The sequence below is a fragment of the Periplaneta americana genome, chromosome 11, assembly GCF_040183065.1.
Source record: "Periplaneta americana isolate PAMFEO1 chromosome 11, P.americana_PAMFEO1_priV1, whole genome shotgun sequence".
Taxonomy (NCBI): domain Eukaryota; kingdom Metazoa; phylum Arthropoda; class Insecta; order Blattodea; family Blattidae; genus Periplaneta; species Periplaneta americana.
The window spans coordinates 180,130,200-180,152,233 of record NC_091127.1 but is presented as its reverse complement, the minus strand read 5'-3'; the positions used below and the strand labels follow the sequence as shown (position 1 = coordinate 180,152,233).

The window sequence follows — 22,034 nt, the reverse complement described above, 5'->3', positions numbered from 1 at the left end:
AGTGGAACTTCATGCACAAGCCAGAGGTTTTCTGCACTCCAATATTGGTTGTTTTGTAAAATGACGTGGCCATGTAATTCAAACCATTAGTGGCGACTTGCGGAAATTGAGTATAGGAAGTTACAGAAAACTGACCAGGTGTTGGATAATGATAATTAGGACTTAATATTAACTTCCTGCTATCTGAAATACATACCCTAGGCTATATGCATTGTAAGAAATACCAGACAGTTGATTCGCTGAAAAAGTACAATTACTAATGAACAAATGAAGAGTGGAAAAGACAAAGGTTCTAAGTACCATTGTTTGGCATTTTTCTTTTTCTGACTCAGTGTGTTCCAATCACCATCACTAATAAACAGTAGGAGATTCATGAGCTAAAGGTCATTAGAAGTAGTTCGAACATTCACCTCAAAAATGGCGAATGTTTTAACTCTGGATGCCTTTTCAGTGTTCCATGTGTCTTGCCAGATATTACTGGTTTTAAACCTTTTCCACAGCAACATGTTTTATAGTAAACAACCGAATTGTTACACTTTAGGCATACATGTTGCAGATTCGGACATTTGTATTCATTCATTCATTCATAGTGTTCTGCCCAAGGGCAGGTCTTTCACTGCAAACCCAGCATTAGCCAGTTTTTTCTATTTTCTGCCTTTCTCTTTGTCTCTTCAAATGATCCACATATCTTAATGTCGTCTATCATCTGATATCTTTTTCTGCCTCGAAGTCTTCTCCCGTTCACCATTCCTTTCAGTGCATCCTTCAGTAGGTAGTTTCTTCTCAGCCAGTGACCCAATCAATTCTTTTTTCTCTTTCTGATCAGTTTCAGCATCATTCTTTCTTCACCCACTCTTTCCAACACAACTTAATTTCTTATTCTGTTTCTCCACTCCACATGATCTATTTTTCTCCATATCCACATTTCAAATGCGTCTATTCGTTTCTCTTCATTTCGTCGTAATGTCCATGTTTCTGCCCCATAAAAAGCCACACTCCATATAAAGCATTTTATTAGTCTCTTCTTCAGTTCTTTTTCCAGAGGTCTGCAGAAGGTGCTTCTTTTTCTATTAAAAGCTTCCTTTGCTATTACAATGATTTCCTGGCTGCAGCCCATGTTACTGCTTATAGTATACCCCAAGTATTTGAAGCTGTCTACTTGCTGTACTGCTTCATTTAGAATTCGCAAGTTTACCTTCTTTACTTTTCTTCCTATAACCATACTCTTCGTCTTGTTGGTATTTGTCTTCATTCCATATTGCTAACAACGCCATATCATCAACAAATCTTATACACTTTATTCTTCTTCCTCCTCCTATCACTCCTCCCATGTTCAGAAAACAGTTCTTCACTAAATCCTCCAAGTAGATGTTCAACAGTGTAGGTGATAAAGGACATCCTTGTTGTACTCCGCTCCCTGTTTCACTTCCTTCTGACATTTCTTCTCCTATTCTAACTTGACTCGTTTCATATAAAGGTTACTGAACAGCCTCCTCTCTTTCCAATCCACGCCAATTTTCTTTAGGATCCCCATCAGTTTATTCGAATCCATTCTGTCTAACGCCTTTTCTAGATCCACAAATATTATATACACTTCTTTATTCTTCTTTAGGTATCTTTCACCGATTGTTCGTAGCAGTCCAATTGCATCTCTTGTACCTTTTCCCTTCCTGAAGCCAAACTGCTCTTCTTCCAACTGTTCTTCCATCGTAGAATATAAATGTCAATTCAGTATTCTAAAGTAAATTCACCTACTTCTGCAAAAGACTATAGGCCAATCTCCATTCTTCCCGTTTTATCTAAAGCTCTGGAACGCATCATTCATAAGCAGTTGTCAGACTACCTAATAGAATTTAATATTTTAGACCCTTTACAATCAGGATTCAGAAATGGCCATAGCACTTCTACTGCTTTGTTGAATGTTACTGAGGACATACGCGCAGCCATGGATAAACGACAGGCTACTGTACTAGTTTTATTGGACTATAGCAAAGCCTTTGATTCTGTTGACTTCGATCTACTATTAACTAAACTACAAACGCTACACCTTTCTGATAGTGCTATCACCTGGATGTACTCCTACCTTACTGGCCGCCAGCAGTGTGTCATATCTAATAATCGTTTCTCATCCTGGCGGACTATAGCAAAGCCTTTGATTCTGTTGACTTCGATCTACTATTAACTAAACTACAAACGCTACACCTTTCTGATAGTGCTATCACCTGGATGTACTCCTACCTTACTGGCCGCCAGCAGCATGTCATATCTAATAATCGTTTCTCATCCTGGTGTACTGTAGATACAGGAGTTCCTCAGGGATCAATATTAGGCCCCTTGCTCTTCTCTATTTATATAAATGGAATTTCCAACTCATTTAAGCACTGCAGATATCAAATATATGCAGACGACGTTCAATTGTATATTTCAGCCCGTCCCGACGCACTAAACGATAGCATTAATAGTCTGAATGAAGATCTTGATTCCATCTCTTCCTGGTCTCAACAATTTGGGCTTAACCTAAACGCATGTAAATCACAGGCTATTCTGTTCGCGAACCGTAGATTAATTCCTGAAGTCAACGACCTGAATATTCCGCCTGTGAAACTGAATAAAACAATCATCCCGTTTAGCTCTACCGTCAAAAATCTCGGAGTACATTTCGAATCTAATCTCAATTGGGATACGCATATTAAATATACATGTAAGAAGGCATTCTCTATTCTCCATTCACTAAAAAGATTGTATCATTATCCATCTAAATTAAAACAGACGCTGGTACAGACACTCATTCTACCTCACTTCGATTATTGCGACGTTTTGTTCAGTGATCTCAGGATTGATTCCGCTCAGAAACTACAGCGTGTTCATAACGCGTGCGTCCGCTTCATTTGTAATGTTCGATACTATGATCATATCTCACCTTCTTTCAAGAAGTTATCATGGCTTAGGTTACATGAGAGGAGAAATCTGCACTCACTTTCTCTCTTATATCGAATTATGCACTCTTCATCCCCCTATTATTTATTCGCTCGATTTCATACTCTCTCTCGCCATCATAATATTAATACTCGATCACAACGCGATAACACGCTAGAAATTCCACTTCACGCATCGTCTCTGTATTCCTCATCCTTCACTGTTGCTACCTCTCGTCACTGGAACTCTCTGCCGCCTGAAGTCAAGGGCTGCCGAACATTGAATTCTTTCAAATCCAAGTTAGAAAATTATCTTATGACGAGTTGCCAAACTAACTTACTATTATGACAAGTGTTGTATTGCATGTTTCCACGTTTTCACATTTTTTTTTATGTTCTAATGATATTCAACTTATTTTATATTTTTGTTTTCATATTTTCCGATAATGTTATATCTCTAATGTGATAAGTTGAGCTATATATAATCTTAATTTTCCTTATTGTGTGTACTTAGAAATATTGTATTCACTGTATACTTTGTACTGCACTATTTTATTACTAATATTACTATTATTATTATTATTATTATTATTATTATTATTATTATTATTATTATTATTATGAATAATTGTCTTTTTTTTTGTATGCCTCATTTATTTTGACCTGCTGTTCACATATTATTATGCTTTTTTCTTTCTTTCTGTATGTTATATATTATGTCCGATTTCTTCTTATTTGTTGTTTATTTTTTATTATTATTATTATTATCTTATTCAATTTTGTGTGTAAAATTGTAGTGTAATTTGTAAATTTGTAGTGTTTTTGTAACGCAGTCTTTACTCCTGGTTGAGTGTTAGAGAAGGCCGTATGGCCTTAACTCTGCCAGGTTAAATAAATCATTATTATTATTATTATTATTATTATTATTATTATTATTATTATTATTATTCGCAGAAGAATCTTCGCTGAGTGTGATATCAGGCTGATAGTCGTGAACTCATTACATTTCTTGGCATTATTTCTCTTCAGTATAGGAAGCAACACTGTCTCTGTAAAATCTTCAGGCCAGTCGCCTTGCTCATATATTTCGTTGCATACTGATAAAATTTCCTTCTTGTCTTCACACAAGCACTTCACTAATTCAATGGGAATTGTATCCACTCCTGTTGCTTTCCCATTCTTCATTTCCCTAAGTGCTATTTCAACTCCTTCTCTTAAAATAGAAAATCCTTTTTCGTCTTCTGATACGACTTCTTCGTCTTCTATAGCCAAGTCATCTGGACGATTCCCTGTCTCTTATAACTCTTCTACACATATTTCATCCATCTGTTCAGTATCCCTGATCTGGCTGTTATTTTATTTCCGGTTTCGTCCTTTATCAACACATGGATTTGCTTTTCTTATTTGTGACATCTAAACATTTTACTTCGCGGTACATTAAATCGTATCTTCATTTTCTCTCTTGATCCTCTATTTCTTTACATTTCGCTTTCATCCAGTCTTCCTTCGCCTTATCAGTTTCTCTTCTTAGTTCGTTGTCAAGTTTCCTGTAGTTTCTTCTATGTTCTTCTGTGTTGATGTCTTTCCATTTTCTCCTTTCCTCCATCTTCAACATTTTCCCTGTGACCCAAGGTTTCTTAATTCTCACACCTTCTGTGTATCCTATAGTTTCTTGTGATGTTGTCTGTATACGGCTTTTTAGATAAGTCCAGTACTCATTACTATTCTTAGGTGTGGATTCTATTGTACCGGCTTTCTCTTGAAGATTTGCTTCAAATTTTCTTCTTTCCTCTTCATTATTCACGTTTTCCATGTTCAATTTCTTTATCACTTGTCTTTCTCATATCTTCTTCAGACGAATATCTACTACGCTTATCAGGAGGACATGATCTGAGTTAATATCTGCTCCTGGTAAAGTCTTCGCCTTTTTTAAGCAATTTCAGAATATTTCTTGTACCAGTATGTAATCTGTCTGGTATCTGCTTTCGTCCCTTTGGCATGTTCATGTGTATCTTCTTCGTTTATGTTGTTGGAATAATGTATTTCCAACAGTCATTGCATTTCTTTTACAGAAATTTATCAAAGATTCTCCTCTGTAATTTTTTCTTCCCAATCCATATTTTGCAACTGCTCTTTCCTCTTGACCTTCTCCTACAACTGCGTTCCAGTCGCCCATTAGAATTATGCATGTTCCCTTCTTCTCCTTCTCAACTTTCTCTTCTATCTTGTCATAGCTTTCTTCCACTTCCTCGTCTGCTAATCCACTATGTGGCATATAAACTTGCACTAGCACTAAGTCCATTTTCTTTCCTTATAGTATCACCATTATCACCTGGTCATCTACATAACGCACTGAAATCACTTTATCTTTCACACATAGTTCCAGTAATACACCAACACCATGACTTCCTTTGCAATCACCATTTGAAAAATAAAACAACCAAAATTCACTCACCAACTCACCATTATTTTCCCACCATCCTTCGATAATTGCGCAGACCAAAGCAAAAATCGTGTACAGCTGTTACAGCTTTTTAAGTTGTAACTGTGATTTTCTTATAATTGAGAAGAGAAAGAGGGTCTGCAAGTCATACATTCCCAGAGATTTGCGGCACATTGTGAGAACTGTTAGACTTTTGATGCTTTCTTTGACCTGAAATATGCTGCAGACTCCGTGTTAAGACCACAAAATGTGAGATTTCGAAATTGAGGATGATTAGTGTATTCATAGTTCTCCAGAAACTTCGTACTGAGAAAACGTTTTGTAATATAAACGAATGGAAGGTAATAAACATTATGGAAAAAAAAAAAAAAAAACGCCCATCTAATGTAGGAGACACTTTTGTACACGTTCTCCCAAAACCAATGCTGCACAGTGGAAAAAGAGCACCATTTTTACTGAACTATGCAATTGTGTTTTATGAAGAACATTGCAGAGATTGAGCATCTCAACATCTTGAATTACGTTGTTGTTGTTGTTTAGTCAACTGTCCGAAGACAGGTTTGAACCTCATAAGTAACACCAATAACGCATCACTCATGAGGCAACTAGGCCAGGAGATAATGGGGTAGGGTGGCCAGTTCCTTTCCCCATCCAATGCATATACTTCGCCGATTTATTAGCTACATATTCCACTAATCAGACTTCAGATGCATACAAACAATTGTTCTTCCTCTGACACATATTATTAAGTGTGATGTACTGCCTGATACATATCAGCCAGAACCTCGATCAGAGGTATGAACTACATTATGATATTTTAATGTTTTTGAGTTTACCTGACTATACTAATTATCACCCCTTTCTTGTTTGAATGTTGTATTGCCTCTTTAAAAATGTGGCACTTGGAACACTATATGTAAAAACTAAAAGGAACTCGGAACTTTCTATAATGTTTACTATGTTGTATAGGCCTATTATAATAAATAGAAATTATTCATACTGCATGTTTACGTTTAAGGTGGATATGTATTCGTCACAACTACGTAATTTAGTTTGAAAAATAAACATAACAACAGAACTGGGAAAGTTTTTACTATTTCCTGTAAAATTTTCTGAATGTCACTTTGAACCTTTACCATTTCCATTCTTCAAATGATTATGCAAATAAAGAATGCAAATTAATGTCAACTCACCACATAGTCTTGGCTGCTTGATAGTTTTACTTGTAGTTCAACTCTATCCTCCTTTCATTCTTAGCAGCAAAGATGTCAGTATAACTTTATCATAAAACTTGGGACTTTTGTTAAGTTCCTTGAAGAGTGTTTTTTCAAAAGGCATTGAAGTAAGTCCGTTGAGACTATCCTGAGCCATGGTATTTCTGCAGTAGTCTTTTATTCCAGTCTGTCGTGTTCATCAATTCTCTTTTCATATTTCAATCATGCTAACCAACAATGAAAGTAAAATATCGAAAATCATTCAATTAAACACTCAGACAAATCCTTAGCCATTGTCAACTTTTACCTAATACTGAAGTATCGGTAAGCTTTCACAACTGTGACATAATACATAATAAAGCAACGAACATAGTCGAACTATAATAATTTTCCCCGCTATAACAAATACAATACTGAAGAAGAACCCACATGTGAAGATGACATGCCACCAATACGGAATGTCAATCTGCCTACATAAAATTGACTATTATAAAAATTAAGTTAGCCCATTTTCCTGGGGATTTTCTACTTATAATATTGTCAGTTCTGAACATGCTGTTATCAGTGCAGACACATTGATCATGCATGAGGAAAACCTGCCTGCTTCGGACTTCAAGCAATGTTTCTGACTTCCTACAGCCCACATAGTATTGTGCAATACTCCTCCTACCCCTTCTCTGCACCTGACTGTCCACATTGTAGTGAATGTCATGAGGTTCCTCATGCGGCAGAAGCGTGGGTGACAGTAGTGACAAATTGGTAAAGAATGACACTACTTAACCAAATCTACCTCTGAGACAAATCTTTTGGTAGTGACAAATTGGCAGAGACTAAAACTACGTTGTCAAACTGACCATTACAGAAGTACAGAATGTCACAGAAGACGACACGGTAGGAGTGTAGGAACTTCCTACATGAAGAAATCGCCATTGCAAACCATGCTTCATCCGAAAATATGATTAATTCAGCACCCACTCTCTTATGAACATCTCTGCATACTCCATTACAAAATCATACTCTGACTACATGTTAATGTGGTAGTAATTCGTGGATCATTATAATTTTTTCTTGTTTATTCCAGTCATTCACTTATTTCGTCTAATTTGCCTTGTGTAAGAACTCTGCATCTGTTAATGGGTTATTTTTTGTCGTTCATAGATCCTGTTAACTTTTTAACTAAGAAGTTTATAAACAGTTTTCCTACATGGAATAGGATTTCTGTTATATTTTCTTGTGAATAGCCATACCACTACTCTGCATGAGTTAGTTTTTACATACGCATCATAGGCTACATAAAAATTCTGGTCTAGAGTATGCTTATGTCACGGAATAACTAACAACTCTCATAGTAAGGAGCTGTGCTTTGATGGTCCTGAATGCTACGAACTCCTTTGTAGAAACAAAATCCATAATCTCCATTAAAAAACCCAGATTTTCAAAGATTTTTATCATAACCCTGAAAAGCAAGTTTAAACTCCCAGAATATTTGGTAGGCTTTAGGGTTACCATATTTCTGCTGTCCCAAATCGGGACACTTTGATCGGAAGTTAAAAATATGTGGAATTAAATTTTCACATCATCTTTCAATATTCAAATGTTCTGCAGTATAACAGGACAGTGGAAACAAGAATTACAACATACATTTAGGCAATATAATTTTTTTTGTATCACTCATATCTTTCATTTGACACTATTTTCCTAAGAAAGTTTTCATCAGTTTTGATCCTATTAAAAAATTCAATAGATACTAAGGTTGGATAAAAAGTAATGGCAACAGTTCGATATTTCTGACATGGCTTTATTCACAGGTACAATATTTACGTACCTTCTATATAGTCACCCCCCCCTTATTTATTACCTTTTGCCAAATGTTTGGAAGGTGTCGTACACCATCAGCGCGTCCATCTTTGTTGATGTTCCGTATTGACCGCCCTAAAGCATGGATAAGTTTATCTCTGGTATTGTACCGGGTCCCTCGCAGTGATTCTTTCACTTTAGTGAAAAGGAAGGAGTTGAACTGTGTTGTCCTCCACGCGGGGTCGTCCTGTACGGAGGTTGTCCTGAGCGGCATCCCTGCCTTCCCGGAACGCTTTAACCCATCGTGCCACTGTGCGATATGGCAACGCTGCATCGGCATATGCTTCATGCAGTCCCTGAAAACATTCTTGTGCACTACGACCTCGTGTCACTTCAATTTTGATCCAGGAACGTTGCTCTAGTTTTGTAAACGTGGTCTTAGGGTGCTCGCACTATCCCTATGAAAGTCAACATTCTACACACTGCAGTAGATTGATAGAGTACTGTCGCCGCTGGCTGCACTAACTCATCTAACAGTCCTTGTTCATGTCCACACAACTGACAACTCTCGAACGCACCATCGTCACGTGACAGCAGTGTTGCCATTACTTTTTATCCAACCTATGTATTAAGTTAGGGAGGCCCAGGCCCACCAAGGGCTGTAGCGCCAATAATGATGATGATGATGATGTATTAAGTTGATGTTGAATTTGCAGAGAAGAAGTGCTTTGACAGCATTTTCACTGAGACGGTAACATTCATTGAACCACACATTTGTCATAATCAGGGAGCGAAAGTTGTTGTCTGATGAAACAGATTTGCTGATACTTTACTATAGGTACCTACGGGTTTGTTTACTTATGTGTGAGTAGAGTCATTGTCGGTGGTTGAGTGGGATAGGCAGAGATCATAGATTTTCGTATAAGTTAATGACATGAAGTGTAGAATGAATATAGTAATTTCTAGTAATGTAGGGAAATTGGTAGGCAAATTAATTAACCATTTCAGTTTGGACTTAGGACTGAAATATAAAAATTATTTAAGCATGTCAGTAAACTGGTGATTCAGAAAACTGAAAAATACGAGCTAGTACATGATTCTTATTCGTTGTTCGTAAATTTAAATGAATTAAAGGTTAGAACAATGAGTTACTTCAAGAATATAAAAAATTGTGATTGCAGTGTAGCATTTGTACTTTGAAAGAAATAGTTTCAAAACACTCATTCAACACTTCCAATGTTAAAGTTGACATGATTGAGGTATTACGAGCTCTCATGTTGAATTACCCTGAATTTACATGAGCTATTTTGAAATGTGCCTAGGTTTATTGTGAATCTGTTGATGCAGGAAGGTTTTTCTCAATGTATAATTTAAATGTTAGTGACTATCGGTGCAGAATGAAAGAAAATAATATTGTCAGTTCTCCTATGCTTCTATTCCACAAATAAAAACAGCACATGTTACATAATACAAATATTTTTTTCTCAGTGTTATAAAGTTGTGTTTAATTTTAATATGTAGAATAAATTGACTATGTATTGTGGGTCCGTATCACCACAGCATGGCACGTCCTCAGGTTGCGGATAGAGGAGACGGCCTCCAGATATGGAGGGTAGCTGCGAATATATTGAATAAGCAGTCGTGGACAGCCGATAAGGGGTGGTCCTCCAGCTTGGGGGTTGGGCGAAGGGCTAGCAACCCATCACCGTAAAAAAAACAGCTTGTTACGAAACCATACAATATTCTGTATGGTCGTGAAACCTGGACTCTCACTTTAAGAGAGGAGCAGAGATTAAGGATGTTTGAGAATAAGGTTCTTAGGAAAATATTTGGGACTAAGAGAGTTGAAGTTACAGGAGAATGGGGAAAGTTACACAACACAGAACTGCACGCATTGTATTCTTCACCTGAAGTAATTAGGAACATTAAATCCAGATGTTTGAGATGGCATGAGCGAATCCAGAAATGCATGTAGAGTGTTAGTTGGGAGGCCGGAGGGGAAAAAACCTTTGGGGAGGATAATACTAAAATGGATTTGAGGGAGGTGGGATATGATAGAGACTGGATTAATCTTGCACAGGATGGGAACAGATTATGGGCTTATGTGAGTGTGGCTATGAACCTGCGGGTTCCTTAAAAGCCATTTGTAAGTAAGTAAGAATAAATTATGGATGTATGAAACCTTTTTATCATTATTTTGACGCCTAATATGTAATATAAGGTTATTTTTTCACGTAAAAATCACTTTCCAATTTACACGAAATTATTGTGATTATCTTACAACTCAATTAGCAATAAAACGCGAAATATAATATACAGTATTTGTTTTTCGAAATTAATGCGAAATTCTGCAGTCTCTAGCCAATGATGTAAGTTAGTCTTCGCAGTTGATAAACATCGTAAAATAATCAATCAAAAAAAAGTTACTCATGGACTGCAACACAAAGCAAGTAAACACAACTAAGGCACAGTAGTTCAACGAGGCACGACTCACACCAGCTTCTATTGTACACAGTAGAGGGACTAGAATACAGTTAACCTGAAACCACTTGCCTCTCTCCCATTGGGCACTAAGTTTCGTGGGAGGAAATTAAACTCAGAATAAATCTGGGAAATGCCTGTTATTATTCGGTTGAGAAGCTTTTGTCATCCCGTCTGCTCTCAAAAAATCTGAAATTTAGAATTTATAAAACAGTTTTATTATCGGTTGTTCTGTGTGGTTGTGAAATTTGGACTCTCACTTTGAGAGAGAAACAGAGGTTAAGGGTGTTTGAGAATAAGGTGCTTAGGAAAATATTTGGGGCTAAGAGGGATGAAGTTACACAATGCAGAACTCCACGCATTATATTCTTCACCTGACATAATTTGGAACATTAAATCCAGACATTTGAGATGGACAGGACATGTAGCACGTATGGGCCAATCCAGAAATGCATATAGTGTTAGTTGGGAGGCCGGAGGGAAAAAGACCTTTGGGGAGACCGAGACGTAGATGGGAGGATGATATTAAAATGGATTTGAGGGAGGTGGATTATGATTGTAGAGATGGGATTAATCTTGCTTAGGATAGGGACCGATGGTGGGCTTAAGTGAGGGCGGCAATGAACCTCCAGGTTCCTTAAAAGCCATAAGTAAGTAAGTATAGCTTTTGTTGTTACCATGCTTGTCTAGATCCAAGGTTCCCAGATTTGAAGTGAGGATGTTGAACTTTTAAAGATCATTAGTGTTGCTTCCCTTAATGAGAAAGTAAAGTTGGGATGCCTGTATTATAAATTACGGCATGTAAAGAAATACTGTTCCTTGAAGACAGTGCTACAGGTAAAAATTACTGAGTCATCTTAAATATTCCAAGGGCAGAGTGTCTGAATGGTTTTCCAGTCAACAACGTAACGTCGTTGAGTTGTGTGTGTTTGATGTGTTATTACCAGACAGTGTTTGGTTTAATTAAATTTTGTACAAAGTTTTGTGGTTTAATGAGTGATTGCATAATATTAAAAAAACCGTGATTTTAAGTATGACTGAGAAGAAGGAAGTGTCACTATTCAGCTAAATATTTAAAATAAGGATTTATTTCAGCAAGAACAAATAGATAGTTTTCCATGTATCTTATTTGTGAAGATATATTTTCCACTGAAGCTGTGAAACCTTACGATCGATTGAACATTTGTAAAAAAAATGCAGTCTTACAGAACAACTAAATCCATCGCATTCTTGGAGGGAAAAATTTGAGAAGTAGGCTAAGCTAAAGAATCACTTACAGCTAACAAGGGATTTCTTGGCTCTTATAAAGTGTCTTCGTTATTAGCTAAACTTCATACTAATGGGGAAATGCTAATTTTATCTACTGTAAAAAATATTTTCAATACTGTGCTGGGGCTCTGTATAAGGAACATAACTCAATTCTACAAGAAAAAGCTATGAGATGCAGCATCTTAGAAATACTCAGTTTGTTATGCAGATTGACGATTCAATCTCTAGAGATAATGGATCATTAGTATTAGCTGACATTCTTTTTTTTTTTTTAATACAAATGACTAGATCATAGAAAAACTATTATTTGTCAGAAGTCTGTTCATTAAAGGCTTTCTGTATGTCAAATTGTGAATTCTTTCTTTTATCGAAAAGGTTGTTGTTCTCTTCTCAAATGTCCGTGCATGTGCAACAAACAGAGCTCCAGCCGTGGTTGGTCGACATCATGGTTTCATCGCACATTTAAAAAGCTGTACCAGATAGTATGTCGTTTATTGTTCCAAACATTGTCAGCATCTAGTGGTTGCTGAACATTATTTTAAGTGATAGGTTGCACAAATGTCTGAATTTTCATCATTGCTGTTAAGAATTCTTTCTTTTATCGAAAAGGTTGTTCTCTTCTCAAATGTCCGTGCATGTGCAACAGACAGAACTACAGCCGTGGTTGGTCAACATTATGGTTTCATTGCACATTTAAAAAGCTGTACCAGATAGTATGTCGTTTATTGTTCCAAACATTGTCAGCATCTGGTGGTTGCTGAACATTATTGTAAGTGCTAGGTTGCACAAATGTCTGAATTATCGTCATTGCTGTTAAGATAAAGTCACATTCTTTGAATAACCGTCTATTTAATTAGCTTATATAAAGAAATTGATGAATCACACGTCTACCCCAGAACATATCATTGAAGTAACTGTCAAATGGAAACTGGTGCGGCGTTTTCACTATTTTTTTCGATATTGTGATTGAGTTTTTTCAGCCAGTTGACCCAAATCTAATCAGTGTACTTTGCAGACTAATGCAGATGTCTTTGATAAACTCATTCAGTAAAAACAAAGTTAGGCCTACATGGGACAAAATGAATTTCGTTAAGGCCTAAGGAATTATCACTATTTGTTTCCAAGGTGAAACTTCTTAAAAGTGATGAGAATTGTCAAGAGCTTTATCTTTTCCATGGTCTTAAAGTTATTGAAGTGTAAATAAACTCCCAGATATTGAGTTGAAAATCTTTTGTTTTCAAACAGCTCAATGTAGATATGCAAATCAGATTTCGAAATCTTTATGCTCTTGAAATACCAACTTGGGTATTAAATACATATCCATCGGATGCAACAGACCTTCAACACAGTTTGCAAGAGCAGTTAACAGACATGTAACTTGATTATGAAGCCCAAACATTTTTAAGGCAATATGTATATGAATTGTTTCGGGTGAAAGAAATAAAGTCTTAACCCTCCTTTATAGCAGGAAGTTAAAAATGACTACAAATATGTGAAAGAAGTGACTTGGACTAAGATTAACCAACATTGAACTGAACATCATTGGTTTGATGGGTTCTCATGAAGTTCAAGGCAATTGTTGATCAGAAGTGTGTGCAAATTTGAGACTTTGACAGGATATAAAAATTATACACCAGGCTCTCTCTAATCCGGCCTCTTAATTATCCGTCCTCCTTCTAGTGTACTTCCTATCACTTCTACTGTAATATTTTCCTGGGAAGTTTACCAGTGCTATGTGTTATAATGTAGTACTTGTACACGTATGTACTTACATAATTATGTGCCTGTCGCATGTGGAACATTCTAGTTTCAATTTAGAAGTGCAAATGGAGTGATTGGCGCAGCTTATAACGTTAAATTTAATATTTTTATACACTCTAAGTAATCTAGAAGCACTTTTGCTTATCTGGCATCCCCCTGTGCAAGGAGTTGCTGGATTAGTGAGAGTCTACTGTATTTGTTCTTTGTACGTTTTAAAAAGATAAAGCTGTGTGACACTTGATTTTTAATTTTTATTTGTACAGAGGTGTGAAAATTATTAGAATAATCTTAATTTTAAAGGTTTTGTAATAGTTCCTTCACAAATATTCATTGAATTGATGAATATTGGTATATAATATTACTATACTGATGTAGGATATATTTACTACTAACAATGCCGGAAAGCATTGTTGCACATTGGTATTTTTCTTATTTTACAATTGTTATGGGAATTCAGAAATTATTATATTATGTTGGCGGAATTGGAAACATAAAAAATTAATTAAGAAATGCTTTAAACAAATTGTTGTTTGCGTTTACATTGTTGTGAAGGTTCAAATGAACGTATACATCTGTTTGTGCATATAATTTTTGATGTTTCCAATTCCGCCAACATAATATAATAATTTCTGAATTCCCATAACAATTGTAAAATAAGAAAAATACCAATGTACAACAATGCTTTCCGGCATTGTTAGTGGTAAATATATCCTACAGTATAGTAATATATACCAATATTCATCAGTTCAATGAATATTTGTGAAGGAACTATTAAAAAACCTTTAAAATTAAGATTATTCTAATAATTTTCACACCCCTGTATTTACCCTGGGATATACCTACACTGCGCATAAAAGAAAATTATTATAAATGTTAAAAAATGTACTTATGCTGGTACTAGTTCATATAATTATTAGTTTGAAATAAGTATGACTGCACAATGTAATTAGGATTTAAGAGTGTCATTGCTAATTTCAGCATGCTTATTAAAGAACAGTAGTCAAGTATCCTATTCTGAGAAATTTTACTAGGGTAAAAAGGTTGAAAATCACAGAAGTAAGCAATGTCTAGCGCAGTTTAGTATTTTATACCAATCATAATTAACATGTCGTAAAGTTTTTAGTCTATTTTTTTCTTCCACATAGGTAGTAACACTGCTGTGAAAGGACGTTTAATACATTTCTTCATTAACATTAAGCTGCTCGTGGCAAAAATGCAACTCATTACTTTAGGACATTACAATATACTTGCAGCAGGGAGACCTTGCCATATCAGACTCTTTCTAGATGGGTAGAAATCTTATGATGACATCTCTGTCTCCAGGCGCTGAGCCACAATATTGATGAGTTGATGAAGCAATCTCTTAGCACTGATGATACAATAAATTGATCATCCCTGTTGTTTGTTACACTTGGTTGATCTGATCCAGCTCTTCTGGTGTATTCACCCGTCTCCTCGGATCTCCTGATAGTGTCGTAGAACTGTTGGCTGTATTCAAAGGGTAGCGTTATCGTATTCTACGATCTTCTTCTCTTAATGCAATAGCTAACTTCTTCTTGCAACATTGCTCGTTATTTTACAGAATATGTCTTTTAACAGCTTTCAGTTGTTCAACCTGAAACAATCATTAAAAAATCGAGAAAAACTTCAGATCGCTTAACACTTTCATAAGAGCGTATAGATTTGCGCTAATTTCGTTCAATTTTGTTTCCATTGTTATGTCATCTAATTTTATATATTATGTCAAAATTGCACATCCGAAACATAATTTTTTTTTTTTTTTTTTTTTTTTTTTTGTGGCCAGCATTGTATTACAGTTTATTTCTGTCTCATAAGTTACTGGATCCCTTTCTAGTCCTTTTGGCTTGTTTTAGATACTACTTATCGATACTTCTCATAATCTAACAGTACATACATTTACTTGTAAACTAACTACTCCACCAATTTAGTTTTCACATTCTCATTGCGCGGCGTATAGAACAAATGCAGTACTGCAGAAAGTCACTATCGAAATCTATTACGAATTGATAAAGGAAATAACTGATATGAAACATTTGAATTTTTATTCGAAATCGATCCAGACTATTTTGATCTTTGTTTCTTTGCTGTATTATAAATAGAACTCGGTCACGCTTCACTGTGTTACGTGAACACGGGACAGTTCTGCTCTGTCGTAAGAAGGGGCGGGTGTGTATTGCACTCATCCTACAAACGTGCTGATTGTAAATACAGTCGGATGAAAATTATAACAGCCAGCTTCAAAAATACATACAGACTTCTGTCATGGCGTGAACAGCCCATGTACGGCAAAGGCCGATCATCCGGCTGCTGGCCTCACGTTGACATGCCTCATCAGAGGTGAACGATCATCCAACCTGATTGTGTAGTGAGCACGATGATCTCTTCGGCAGTTATAGCTGGTTTACGAGACAGGATCGCCACCTGTCGTAGCTTCCCATTACTCATCACTCTGCTGAGTGGGTACCTATCCCATACACTGGCCGAAATTTCATGAGAAAATTCAAATTCACGAGGGCTCCAACCAGCGCACATTCCGTAACGCGGATCCTTGGCATGATGCTTAAACCACGACATATTGTATAGTACACAATATAATTTTGCGCAAAAACATATGTTTCGTATACCGATATTTACATTATATTTACGGGTACACAAATTGTGAACCTCGGCATGTCTGCGTATGCTTTGCGTTAAAGAAGGTAACATAGGATGCAAAAATTACAAATTCAAGTATGTCACTTTTTATACACTCATGGCTTCTTTACAATTCATTGAACTGAATTGCGTAATGCAGCCTAGGTGTATTGGGGGGGGGGGACTTGTATTTTCACCTAAACGAACATTTTTTTAGAGAAATTTCTCCCAACGTTACATGAAGTTATCAATGCAAACGATAAAATAGAATATCACAACATTGTACTTTTCTCAAGTCAGAACCCATCAACCTTTCTTAATATCACACCCAACCGCATATCGTTTTACTGAAGAACATTTTTGAACTTTTCTCCCATCTTTGCGACAACAGATCCTGGTTCTACTTCATTCTTCGAAATAAATATCTTGTAAGTCTATTTGTCTAAAGATACAGACGTTTTACCGGATGCCCTAGGAGAAAGAATAAATTTTCTGTGAGATCATAGTATCTGTCCTTTTGAACAAACGGGTCATTTGAATATGTGGTTTCTACAGAACTGTTTTTGAGGTGGAACTGTTTGAATTTAAGAAACTTTTTTTTCATGTTATTTCTTGTTCAAGTGAGAAAAGATTCTACAGTACATTCTCAAGAAATACATCGTCCACCTTACTTATCAGTATATTTTTCAACTCGTATGAAAGGATGCCGTGTTGCTCATTGAAGTTCATCGTGACGTTCCTTGACATTGGCAACACTATACGAGCCTGCAGTTCGTCTCGTATTAATTTTCCTTCTGTACACTTCATCCAGTCCCATAAACAAAAATTCAAGGGTCGAGGTCTGGAGATTTCGGTGACCAGGGAATCTACCGATTAGTACATTTGGTATTGGGATGACCCCTTATTGGTGCTGATAGTGAGAGGAGGCTCCAGCATGCTTAAAGTACACAGCACATCGTGTAGCAAAAGGAACGTTCTCTAGTAGTAATGGGTTGAGATCTGGAGACCTTGGTGGCCAGGGGATTGTACTAACACTACCAATTTACCAATTAAGGAATTTGGTATTGAGATTGTCCCTCACATGGTGGTAATAATGAGAAAGGGCTCGTTATGCTGAAAGTACACAACACGTATAGCTAAAGGCAATGTACGTGGCAAAAGTAGTCAACTCTTTGGTTCATCCATACCATCGTCTAAAATAACGGGACCTCTCAGCATATCATCCTTCGTACCACATCACACATTGATCGAGAAACAAGTTGGTGTTTGGGAGATCATAAATAGTTTGTTAACGTGTATTACTGAATCCGCTACCTGTGAACTAATAATACATTATTGGATGAAATCAATTGGATGTAACCAGTGACAATCGTAGACGCTTGGCATTTTCCCCCTCTGTGAAGATTTTGCACACGCTGTAGGTGAAATGAGTACAGTATTTCGTCATGCAGTGTTCTTGTAACATTGAGGCGCGCAGAAATTCGTTTGCTGTAGTAGAGCTAAGTTATGCTGAACCACGACATTGACGGTTTCTTCTTCCGCCACATTGCTTTGACGTCCTCGTTCAGATGGGAAGCGTATCAGTTTCGTGCAAGGTATTGGGTGGGAACTCTGATGAACACACTACGATCAGGAATTCTGCGTCTTGGAAAGCGTCGGCGATACTTTTTCTACATCAGCAGTAAACTACAATCGCAAAAACCGTTAAATTTAGTGATACTTTTTGCGGAATGAGTCGGAGTTCGGATTCTTCTTGAGGCTCTCGCGTTTCCCAATGTTAAGAATCTATAGTCCAGATCAGCCTACTTAATAGCCTAAGGGTGAAACCTAACCATTTTCCCCCTATTACTACATATTCTAGTGGATTATAGTGATTTTCTAGATGTCAGGTTGAATTTTCTTTTACCAACTTTGTTTCGAATTTCGAGTATTGATAAATACAACTGGCAGTTATTTTCTAACTTATGTTGGCAGCAGTAATTTTGGTTTGCAGTAAAGGAAACTGATGAAATGAAAGAATGAAATTTGAACATAATTCATATTTAATTAGTAGTACTGAAATTTGAACATAATATTTAACTAGTAGTAGCGGTATCAATATTAATATTAATACATAATTCGTGTTGTGTTGTAATTCCAATTCAACACTATATTCAAATTAGTAATTAATTAAGATATAACTTGTAGACCTACTTGATATGAAACGTGGCTGATGGACAGAAATACATATATTTTTATTAAAATGTCCGAGAGAGAAAATGGCATGGTAGCGATATAGGCTATGTATTTTAAGTAGAGTATGCATTTGGAAATGCTATTCTGTTTTCGAAATTCGTACTAATCATTTCACGTGATCTAACAAAATACATTTTTAGATTAGGTCTCGTGAATCATAAACTGTTTAGTCAAAGTAATGAATTTCATGTCAGACAAAATACATTTTAATATTAGAACATACTAATCTATTAATTACCAACATAATGTGCGAGAGATCCAGGAGGAAAATATACTAGAGTATTTCACAAATTATTGAATTACTGTATTTAGAAAACACCTCCCAACATAAAGACGAGATGTGGTATATAAGCAAGACATTATTATTATTATTATTATTATTATTATTATACCTGGCATTTGTGACTTTTACCCTCTTTGGTGATATCTGGTATTAGTTGGCAACATTGAAGAGACGGCCAAATTGGCCTTTTAGGAACTGCTCTTACGTGATTCTCATTATACATTATTTCGCTAAGATCTCCCTATGATTACCATTTCATAGCATTTCCCCGATCGCCGGCTGACAAAGCTCAGAGGACGCTGTTTCGGGCAAGACTGGGATTGCTTGATGGTATAACCTGAATACACAGCGAACCTTAGCGCATTCGATTGGTGTGGATTGCGAATGGGTCTAGCTGAGGAAATGGTACAATAGACGAAGAATGATCTCTTCATGCTGGCTCATATGTCCCCTCCCCGATACCAATAAATAAATTTACCGTTACTGTATACAGTTATCTTCAATCCGGTGTCTGGATGGCCCGTGACCGAGCATTAATTATAATAATAAAATATAAAAATTATCTAATTCTGAATATATTTTTAATGCACTTGGTAAGTTAACACTACAGTACCACGACAAGAGAAGCGCAGGTGGTCTGCTCGACTAAGGGCGCTAAAAGGACTCTCTGACAGCCACGAAACTACAGAAGAGAAAGTTCCATAACTTACAGTAAGTGCCTCTACCGTTATGTGGGTTTCTTAACGTGCCATAACCCTCTAGCTTTGTCGCATTTCTACGGAATAGAAGCACCCATTACATCGCTGGAAGTAAACAAACAAGTCTTCTTCTGTTTCTTTTTCTTACTATATTGTACGTAATTGTGACGTACAGTAAGTCGTAGGGCGAGACGACGTGAAGTTTCTAACATTCACGTGTACGGTATCTGTCACTAGAGCGGTGCTTGTTGGCAAGGCCGGCGAATTGTCAAGAGCCGTTCTGATGGCCTAGTTCTTCATCAAACCCCGACTACAGCTGTTATTTGGCATCTGTGTATATGCGGGGTGAGGTATTTTATAGAAGATAGCCGTTAACAGTTAATTTCATGTGACTTTTTGTATAAATATAAATAAAATATTTGAACTGTTTTAGATGCTATTTTTACGTAGGCCTTGAACACTATATATATTTTTTTTCTCTTGTACGGAGGAGGGACCCGAAGGCTTTCACTATAGCCTGAGGCTTATTGCTCTATATCATCTGTGGTCTAATGGAATAATAGCATTCCATGTTAACTGTAGCTTTGCTTGTTAGTTTGTTCGATTGCTCAGTAATTTGAACGCCTTTGTTAAGCCACTGTTACTTCCGGAAACTTAATTTATAAATATGTTATTTTACTTTCATTGTCTTGTTTTACCTCCTTATTTGATACCGACTTAAAACCATTGCAGTATAAGGGAAAGTGCAGTATATCCTTGGACTAGACAGGTACAGATTACGGTCCTTCTGATCGTGTGATCAGCATGACACAGGACCAAGCAGGGCAACAGCAAGGGAGAAACAAATCTCTTCCATTGCCTACAATGGGAATCGAATCGCGGACCGCTTCGATGAGAGCGCGTATGCTATCCACTCAGTCAAGGTGACAGACCATGTTATTTTGTTAAGTTCTTCCAAGTTTGTTCTAAATCTTCGAAATGGGCCGGGGTTCCGCTACTCCATGAATGTAGCATGCATTCCTTAATTATTTTATTTTTATTTCATTTTAGGAATTAACCTGATGTAAACTGTTTATACATGAGAATGACTAGTTGGACTTCGAGCATCCACGTTCCAAGTAGTTCCTTGCATTGCAACAGATAGTTTAGGCAGCCATGTTTTTTGTTGAAGTGCCAAGTTTTGCGTAACCTTGAGTACCACCGTTCAAGAGGAAATGCTATTTTTGTGTAACTTTGAGACATGACACTCGAAGTTTTTCTCGAAGGTGTAGTACATGCTGGACTCAGTTTAATGTCTCCTTTTCATTTGATTGTTTTCATTTCCTGTTCCAAATATATTATTCTTAACTTTAATATGTATGACTCTAAATTTAGTAGTATTGGGTTCGATTTTTTTAATACAGATATTGAGTTTTTGGACCCATGTTCTCCCTTTTCTTGTATTCACTTATATGCTGAACTCGTCGGGCACCTAAAGTTTATGATAATTTTGTCAGTACACATAATAGAACAAGAAATCTAACCTTATTTCACTCTTCTATTTCTCACATTGGCGTCCGACGTCCGATCTCCGCAAAATTCTCAGATTCGCGATTCACAGAGCTGCTGTGAAGTAGGTTTTCTTCCAAGAAATTCAGTTTGTTTTACATATCATTCCACCATTACCCTATTATCTCCGTATTATCTCATTGACACAGAGTAGTCTTCATAATTTTGGAAAGGACTTGGAAAAATTGGATTACTACCAAATGAAACTGTTAAAACAAAATAAAATCCCTAAGATAGTGCTGGAAAAGGATGCATTTGTAAACGGCCATTATTGTTTTTTAATGATTAACTTTCTTCTTCATCTTCATCATCATCATCATCCTTGCATGTATTGGGCCTAGTGGCCCGTTACAGTCTCTTGCCAACGCTTGAACGGTCTGCCCAAGGATCTCTTGCCCACAGGATGGTAATTTAAAATTTGGCGTGGAATTCTAGAACGAGGCATTCTGATGACATGTGATCTCCAGTTTTGTCTGTATTTCTGTAGGTATTCCGTAATCGGTTCAATCTGCAGTTCTTTCGTAATATCAAAATTTTTAATGTGATCCATTCTCGTGTATCCCGCTGTACGACGCATAAATCTCATTTCTGCCGCCGTTAATCTTTGTGACTCAATATTACGAATCGTCCAAGCTTCACTACCAAAACAGAGTATAGGTCTGGCCAATGTTTTATAAATTCTGATGCGCGTGTGTTTTTGTACTAAGGTTGGTTTGAATATCTGATTAATTATCC

General features: G+C 36.5%; 1 protein-coding gene across 1 annotated transcript in view; it reads left to right on the top strand.

Moving 5' to 3' along the window:
• Rim2 (replication in mitochondria 2) overlaps nt 1-22,034 on the top strand; it is a 157,414-nt gene that overhangs the window by 5,134 nt on the left and 130,246 nt on the right. The window lies entirely within an intron of this gene.